Below are 7,872 nucleotides of genomic sequence, written 5' to 3'. Positions count from 1 at the left end.
AACTTCCCAGCCTCCCCATCAGTACAGCACCAGTTTACCATCCAGCTAGGTTCATCAACGATAATCCAATCGTGTTCAGCCAGGACTCTTGGGGTGATCCTTGATGATCAGCTGACCTTTAAAGATCATATTGCAAAAACTTCACAATCATGCAGGTTTGCACTACACAGCATCTGGAAGATCAGACCCTTCCTAACAGAGCATGCAACACAGCTTCTCGCTCAGGCCCTCGTCATTTCTAGGCTGGACTATTGCAATGCTCTGCTGGCTGGACTTCCATCACGTGCAATCAGACCTCTGCAAATGATTCAAAATGCAACAGCACACCTTGTTTTTAATTAGCTCAAGAGGACTCGTCACACTGCTTCTCATCTCTCTTTGCTGCTTTCCAGTTGCAGCCCTGCATCAAGTTCAAGTCATTGGTGTTTGCCTAAAGAAAAGCCACGGGCTCCACACGCTCCTACCTCCTCTCTAGTATGCATCTACATTAGGGTGACCATACATGCTCTTTTCCCTGGACATGTCCTCTTTTTGGACCTACAAAAATGCGTCCGGCCGGGATTTCTTAATTGCCCAAAATGTCCCGCTCTCGCTGAATTTCTGACCATTGCCGCCTGCTCCCGCAACGTGTGTTTCGCTCCTGCGATTTTCATGTCCACTCCTTTAAACAGTGAAATTTTATAGGCTATATAATTTTGGCACATCAGGGAGCTGCTCTCAGGATGCGGAGTATTTAAATATATTTGAATGAGCGTTTGCACTGTTTACTTTCACTTTCGATTTCGCAATCACACGCAGGGGAGGATTTAGCCATTTTGGGGCCCAAGGCAAACACAGACATGGGGCCCTCTACATCTTTTGTTCCTCCCTTTTGTCAATCCTTATTAATCTAAGAAAGACTTAATTGTAATTTCTCTTCAGCAGTCTTCACAAAGCAATGAAGTCTGGTCATCTGGAGTTCCAGCTGGAAAAAAAAGAGCACAACCATTTTAACTGTTTAACAAATATGTCCACTGGCAAATCTTTTTTTGATAATATGCTACCTGTGCAATAATATTTATTGTCTATTAATATGGAAGAGCTGTCATTGGTTGTCATTTACCTTGGTTTCCCAGCAGGTTCTCTGATAGAATCTCCTAACTGGATCTGCTTGCTGCTGCCTAAATTGGAACAGTTGTTTATGGTCTTCTATCTTGTGTTACTAAAGTGAGAAAAAACACACAAGCCATAAGAATAAATGATCAACTATGGACACACAAAAGTCAAATAATATAATGTTTAACATGTTTATAAAAAAAATTCCCTCTGACTTTCTCTTGCTCTCCCTTGGAAGAGTTGTTTATGGTCTTCCATCTTGTGTTACTAAAGTGAGAATAAAACACACAAGCCATAAGAATAAATTATCAACTATGGACACACAAAAGTAAAATAATATACTGTTTAAAATGTGTACCTTTTTTTCTCTGACTTTCTCTTGCTCTCCCTTTTCTGATTCTGAACTTCTCTTCATCTCCCTTGTCTTTGTGTAGGTTCTTTCTCATCTTCTCCCTTTTCTATTTGTCTTTGTCTGCCTGTCTCTTCATCTCACTTTTCTTTCTGGTTTAATGGGTTCACTGGGCTTCTGGTTTAATTTTTGTGTCTAAAGTACTCAGAACAGTGATGAATATTTTTATGGACTTAATTTTAAAATGTATCATAATATAGTACATCATATGCCATGAGGCTATGTTGTGAATGGATGGGATGCTTAGTTTAGAGATGTAGTTGCTAAAATCTGGCTTTGCGAGCTTTGACCTCAGCAAATCTTGCAATCACAGATTTCATATCCAGTGACTTCCTGACTTCCTGCTCTATGGAGATAACAGCAAGTGCAGACAACCTGTCCTGAGTCATAGTTGACCTAAGGTATGTTTTGATTAGCTTCAGTGATGAGAAACTTCTCTCACTTGAATCTACTGTTACAGGGAGAGTGAGAAGTAGTCTTAAAGCTATACTCAAATTTGGATATATGTCAAGTATATTCTCTTTATATATATAGTCCAGCATCTCAAATGGTGAAGAGATATGTGTTGGAACGGACCTAACTGCACCCTTTACCTCAAGCTTCAGGTCTTCTGCATCAATGTTATCCAATTTCTGCTCTAATCTGTAGCAGCATTCATCCAGCTTCCCTTCATTCTCAGTGCTTCTCATTATTTCAGTAGAGTAGAGAAATCCATAAAGCTTGTAGAAGATTTCCATGTTGGAAAATCTGTCCTCTATTGTGACAAGAACAGTATCTATTAGAGGCAGAAAACCCTTTCTTTTGAAGAGCACTTCTGCAGTTGGCTGAGTGTGCTCTGTTCCCTCATACTCAAACTGTTTAGTTTTTCTTCTCTAACACACCTCAGGCCATCTCATCTCCACCTCAAGCTCCACCTTCTCTGCTATCTCCCTAGCATCTGTTTTAGCAGAATTAAATCCATGATTGCGAAATTCCTGAAGAAATTATTTCACCGCCCTGATTTCTTCCCTCGCTGTCTCGAATGAAACTTTGGGGCTCTGCAGGATCTTACTTACTTTATTTATCTGGAACAACACATTGTACCACACGATGGTACTTACCACAAAAGGCCATCTCTGCAGCTCCTGGCAGATGCTTTCAGCTGTTGAGACAACATCAGCATCTCGTTTCTCTGTGGCGTACTCCTTTAGAACAGTTAATGCCTTCCCAATTTCAGGCAGCTGGTAACGAATAGCTTTAACAGCTTCAACTCTACACTCCCACCTGGTGGCTGACAATGCCTTCAGTGTAAAATTCTTCAAATGTTCTTTGAGAATGGTCCAACGGTGAACTGAGGAACTGAAAAGAGTGTAAAGCCGCTGTAACAGCCCAAAGAAACTGATGGACATCACAGAAGACTTAGCTGCATCACCAACAACAAGATTCAGTGTGTGACTTCCACAAGGAACACATAAAGCTTTGGGGTTTAATTCCAGCACTCTCTTTTGGACTCCCTGCTTTTTACCTTGCATGTTGCTCCCATTATCGTAAGACTGGCCTCGACAGTTGTACAGATCCAATCCTAGTGTTTCTAGGTGGCCTAAAAATGTCTCGCATAAGCCTTTTCCTGTTGTGTCAAGTGCCTGAAGAAATCCAACAAAGTGCTCATGGATGGAGACACCCTTTGATAACTCACAATTAATTATTCTTAGCACCACTGATAGCTGCTCATTGTGACTGAGGTCTGGAGTGCAGTCCATGATCACTGCATAGTATTTGGCTGTTTTTACTCTCTCAACAATTGCATCAGTTGTACATTTTGCCACAATGGAAATTAGTTCATTTTGAATATGTTTACTTAAATAAGTGTCACTTAGCTCTTTTGTCTGAATTCTCCTCAAATGCTCACGCATCACTGGATCAAACTGGGCCATTAATTGTACTTGTCCAAGGAAATTTCCATTACCAGACTCAAACAATCTGTCGGTGGCGCCACGAAATGCAAGACTATGGTCTGCATTTACAATTGCAATAAGTCTTCTTAAAATCTCTTTCCAGCGGTTGACTTCAAGAGCAATTAGATCTTGGTTTATCTGATCTATAGCTGTGTTTGTTTGTAGTTTTTGTGAAAGATTACGTCAAGTATTCTTGTTTGTGATATGTTCAGCAGACCTCTCATGCTGTCTCAAGTGGGCTGCAAAAATTTTCCAGTTATTGAACCCATCCCCACTTAGCTGAGTGTCCTTTTCTTGATTATCAAACAGGCGGCAACAAAAAGCACATAACACAGTCATTTTTTTCACTGTACATGAGCCAGGACCTCTTTATCTTTTCTCCATTCTTCATTTGCAGGTAATAGTTGCTGCTTGTAAATCTTCGCCCTTCTTTATTTTTTGGATACGTTCTGTCCTTGATCTGAACTAGGCTTGTATATACCAGCAGCATCGACTGAGCAGCCTGGACTGACACTGTCAGCAGCAACGGGTAGCTCCTCCGTACTGGCAATGCTGCTAGTGTCAACGCTAACGTTAGTAGTGGCACAAAAATCGACATCAGCTTCTTTCTGCTCGTAATCTTTACCGTCGTCAGCTGGTGATGTCACAAAAAAGTTTGATACCTTTGGTAGTTTTGCTAAAAACGTTTTGCTTTCCTCCCGTTTCCTCCTTTTTTCAGCACCGCTTGGGTAGCTTTGCTTCATTTTAGCTCTGTACACACGCCATCTGTCAATCACTTCCGCAGTTCTGCAGCAGATGTGTAGTGAAGAGAAATAATGGAATAGTCCAATGGTGGTGGTGTTCAGGGGCGCCCGCACACCTGTTTACAATACTAATGATTTATTTATGCATTCTGAATTTTTGATATTTGCAATAAAGTAAAAAAATAAAAAAAAAACCTTAACCAAAAGTTACTACGGGATTTTTAGGGGGGCCCCTGTGTAGCTCGGGGCCCAAGGCCTACCTTTGCCTAATGGTAAAGTCCGCCCCGATCACACGCACTCTGTGTAAAGGGAGCACATCTTACAAGACCAGATATTTGTCAATGAACTCAGGATCTGTTGAGCAGCAAATACTCAAGCATGGTCTTGTCAGTCATCTCTCCTTATTCTTGACCTGTGATCAGTCAAATCTGACTTCTGCAGCTCTTGTTGGATGTATAGGGTTGCCAAGTCCGCATTTTATTTCCACAGAATTGGGCTACATTTAAACTGTTGCCATAGGTTGATTTTCCCAAGTGGGTTAAAGGTTAAATTACATTTGACTGAAATTCTTGTATTGAAACATTTTGCATTACCTCTATTTCTATTCTAACTACTTGTTTTATTTATAAAGAAATAAGAGCCTCTAACACTAGCATTCCCAGTCAACAATTTGATCTAATTTCATCTTTTATTTCCTTCAAAGTATTTCTACAATTCGGTTTCCTTGTTCATTTTGATTTATTTTCAGTTTGGTGTTGGCATTTGACAGACATTTCAATTTAACAGATACATTCTGCTTCTGGAGTTGTTTTGATGACTCCTTTTCGATTTTTAACTTCGATTTCTTTGTCCCCTTGGAAAGACTTGACACACCCTTAAACACATAGAACAATGTCTTTGCAATCAGTTACTAACAACCTAACAGGTGAAAATTACTATTAGTTAAGCAAAATATGAAACAAATCATGCATCCATGCTTCCACAAAACATGCTTGTATAGTTACTGAAATTTGATCCCGAGGTAGTAATGTAGTCTAGTAATGATCTGATTTGGGAAGTATAACAAATCATAAATACTGATATGCAACCTAAAGCCAGAGACACACTTAACGACTAACTGAATCATTCTAAGACTGAACTGAAAACACTTATGATTTTAAATGCTGACTGTAAACACCAACTGAACGCAAATGGCTCTGACACATTTAGGTGTGATCAGTTTTAAGTATCAAATGACATTCATAACCAGCCTTACAGTTGTGTAGTGTGTTCCTGGCTTAGCTAATTAACTAATTAACTTAACTAATCTCAGCTGGCAAGATGGCTGGTTCGCATGTACCTGGCTAACACATGAACCTGACTAATTTGCTAACATGGGGCCAGGCCACAGTGCATATTGGTATTATACAATCATATTTGCATATGTGAATAGCAATTAAAGAAACCACTCACCATTTCTCCAGTTTAATATTAACACTTAATATAAATTTCCTTGTCATTTGATGTATAACATTACTCTTACTTAGAATTTTTTCCCCTGTCCTCAAATTAAATTAATTAATCCATTGTTAACAGTAGTTTTCTGCAATCTGTTCCATTTATGTGGGATTGAGGCAAGCGAATGCACAATAGCTGTGGCGCCTATGCTCTACAGTGATAAATTGTCCTGTGTTCTTGTTGACTGGCCAATGAAATTATTTTATTGTGAATATCGTTATTTTATTGTGAATCATTACTGCTGTCTGATCATGAAAACAAACTGTCCCAGTTGTAGTTACTGATTTGTTAATTATTCAATTATTGAGTGATATGTATTTTTCTATTAATCAATCAAATATTTCTGTTTATTTAATTTCAATGTAATTTTACTTTACTTGACCCTCTAATACTAGCACTCTCTATTCTATTTCTATTCTCTCTACTAATTTTCTTTTTTTTTATTTATTTTTAAAAAAACACTTGATCCTTTAACACTTGCACTCTATACAATACTTATTATTTAAAAAATAATCTAACACTAGTATTCTCAGTTTCTTTTGTTGGTTTTGATTGCTTCTGTTGTCATCCTTTGTACGTTGCTTTGGATAAAAGCGGCTGCTAAATGCCTAAATTAAATGTAAATGTAAGCCTAATATTTAATTTTAGTTCATTATGTGAGTGTTAAATACGTGTTAAAATGTCCCAGGGTAGTAACATCTGTACAAGTCATTGGGAGAACTATAACAAAACTGCTTGTCTTCAATCATTTTTCTTTAATCATTCTCATGTTTATTTTGGTCAGTGTTTGTGTAGTAAAAGAATGTTACTCGATTGGTCCTGTGTTATCTCATGCATTTTCTTGCACTTCACTTACGCTTTAGCTTGTGCATGAATCTAAGCATAATTCTTGAAAATAGGGTGTATTTTTTGTTCTGCTCTGGCCTCTTTGCCACACATAAGTGACAAAATATTTTGTCAAGATCTTGATTGGTCTGTTCAATTTACGTAAAATCTTGTAGGACAAATCTCCTTTCACTAGCACACAAAATATATGATCTTACATGTTTCTTGTAACTTTTATTACACTTTTTTGTGCCTCCATTTTAAATATCTTCTTTTCATTTAGGAAACAAAATTAATGAACCTGACATAAGAACAATCATTTTTGATTTAAGGTAGCTAAATCTTTTTCAGCAGATTCATTATATAAAACTGTTCAAATAACTTTTTAACAAATTAGACAATGTTATTACACAGTACAGCTAGTTTAGCAATCAGCATGGACACACTTTAATAAATGATATTGCCTTTCTTGACAAAACGCAATTTAACTAAAACTGTAGCAATTTTATGATTTCTATGTTGTTGCAGTAATGCGAGATAACAATGCAAGAAAAACTTTGTAAATGATTTTCACAATTCTGGCACTCATAGGCATGAAGAATCAGCATGTGAATCTCAGCAATGGTGACAAAATATTCTGATAATGTTTATGTGATTTTTGAACGTGACAAAACAAGGCAGTAAAAAGTCACAACTAAAAATAAAAGCAAATAGTAAAAATAAAAGAAAATACTAAGACAATGCAGCTGCTTTATTTATTCGTGTCGCAATGCATGCTGGGAGCCATGGATGAATTATGATTGGTGCACTCAGAATGCACTGCAGCATGAATCTGTCTGATTCTGGTCAACATTGTTGAGATTCATATGCTGATTCTTGATGTTGGTGTGTCTAAACAGTACAAAGTGTTTTTAAAGCTCTTCATATTATTTCATTATGTGCAATTGTGATCAATAACATACTATATTACTCATTATCACTGATGACATTAGTAAACCTGGTACAACATGACAACCATGTCATTATCAAAAAATCAGCCAATATAATTTAAACCCATCTTCTCTTGGTTTTTCTTACTATAACCAATGTGTTTCATAAACACAGTTACAGCAACCAGTGAAAAACTAATGTTAATAAAGTCAAGGGTCAAGAGCCCAACTAAAGCAAACACTTATCTCCACAATGGTGACTTCAATTTGTCTTATTAAGAATTAACAGAGATTTAGATGTTAATGTTTATTGAAAATAAGACATTTTAGACGCATGACAAACAAAAAGTCAAACTGTTTAGTAATGTGTGAAGCTGGTGATGCTGTTTGTGGAGATGATTGATAATCTTCTGCTGAGATCTTGAGAGATTTAATGTCTT

At 37.4% G+C, this 7,872-nt stretch overlaps 1 long non-coding RNA gene across 1 annotated transcript; it reads right to left on the bottom strand.

Annotated features, from left to right (window-relative positions):
* Nucleotides 1-800: 800 nt before the first annotated feature.
* LOC107568476 (uncharacterized) lies at nucleotides 801-4,190 on the bottom strand. The gene is made up of 3 exons (XR_001606761.1): nucleotides 4,101-4,190; nucleotides 1,103-1,201; nucleotides 801-964 (listed from the first exon to the last, which is right to left on the bottom strand). It is a non-coding gene; the product is annotated as an uncharacterized lncRNA (long non-coding RNA).
* Between the last annotated feature and the right edge of the window lie 3,682 nt (nucleotides 4,191-7,872).

The sequence above is a fragment of the Sinocyclocheilus grahami genome, unplaced genomic scaffold (genome assembly GCF_001515645.1).
Source record: "Sinocyclocheilus grahami isolate Dianchi unplaced genomic scaffold, SAMN03320097.WGS_v1.1 scaffold1248.1, whole genome shotgun sequence".
NCBI lineage: Eukaryota > Metazoa > Chordata > Actinopteri > Cypriniformes > Cyprinidae > Sinocyclocheilus > Sinocyclocheilus grahami.
The sequence above is the reverse complement of the archived record's forward strand: the minus strand, read 5'-3'. Positions and strand labels throughout refer to the sequence as shown.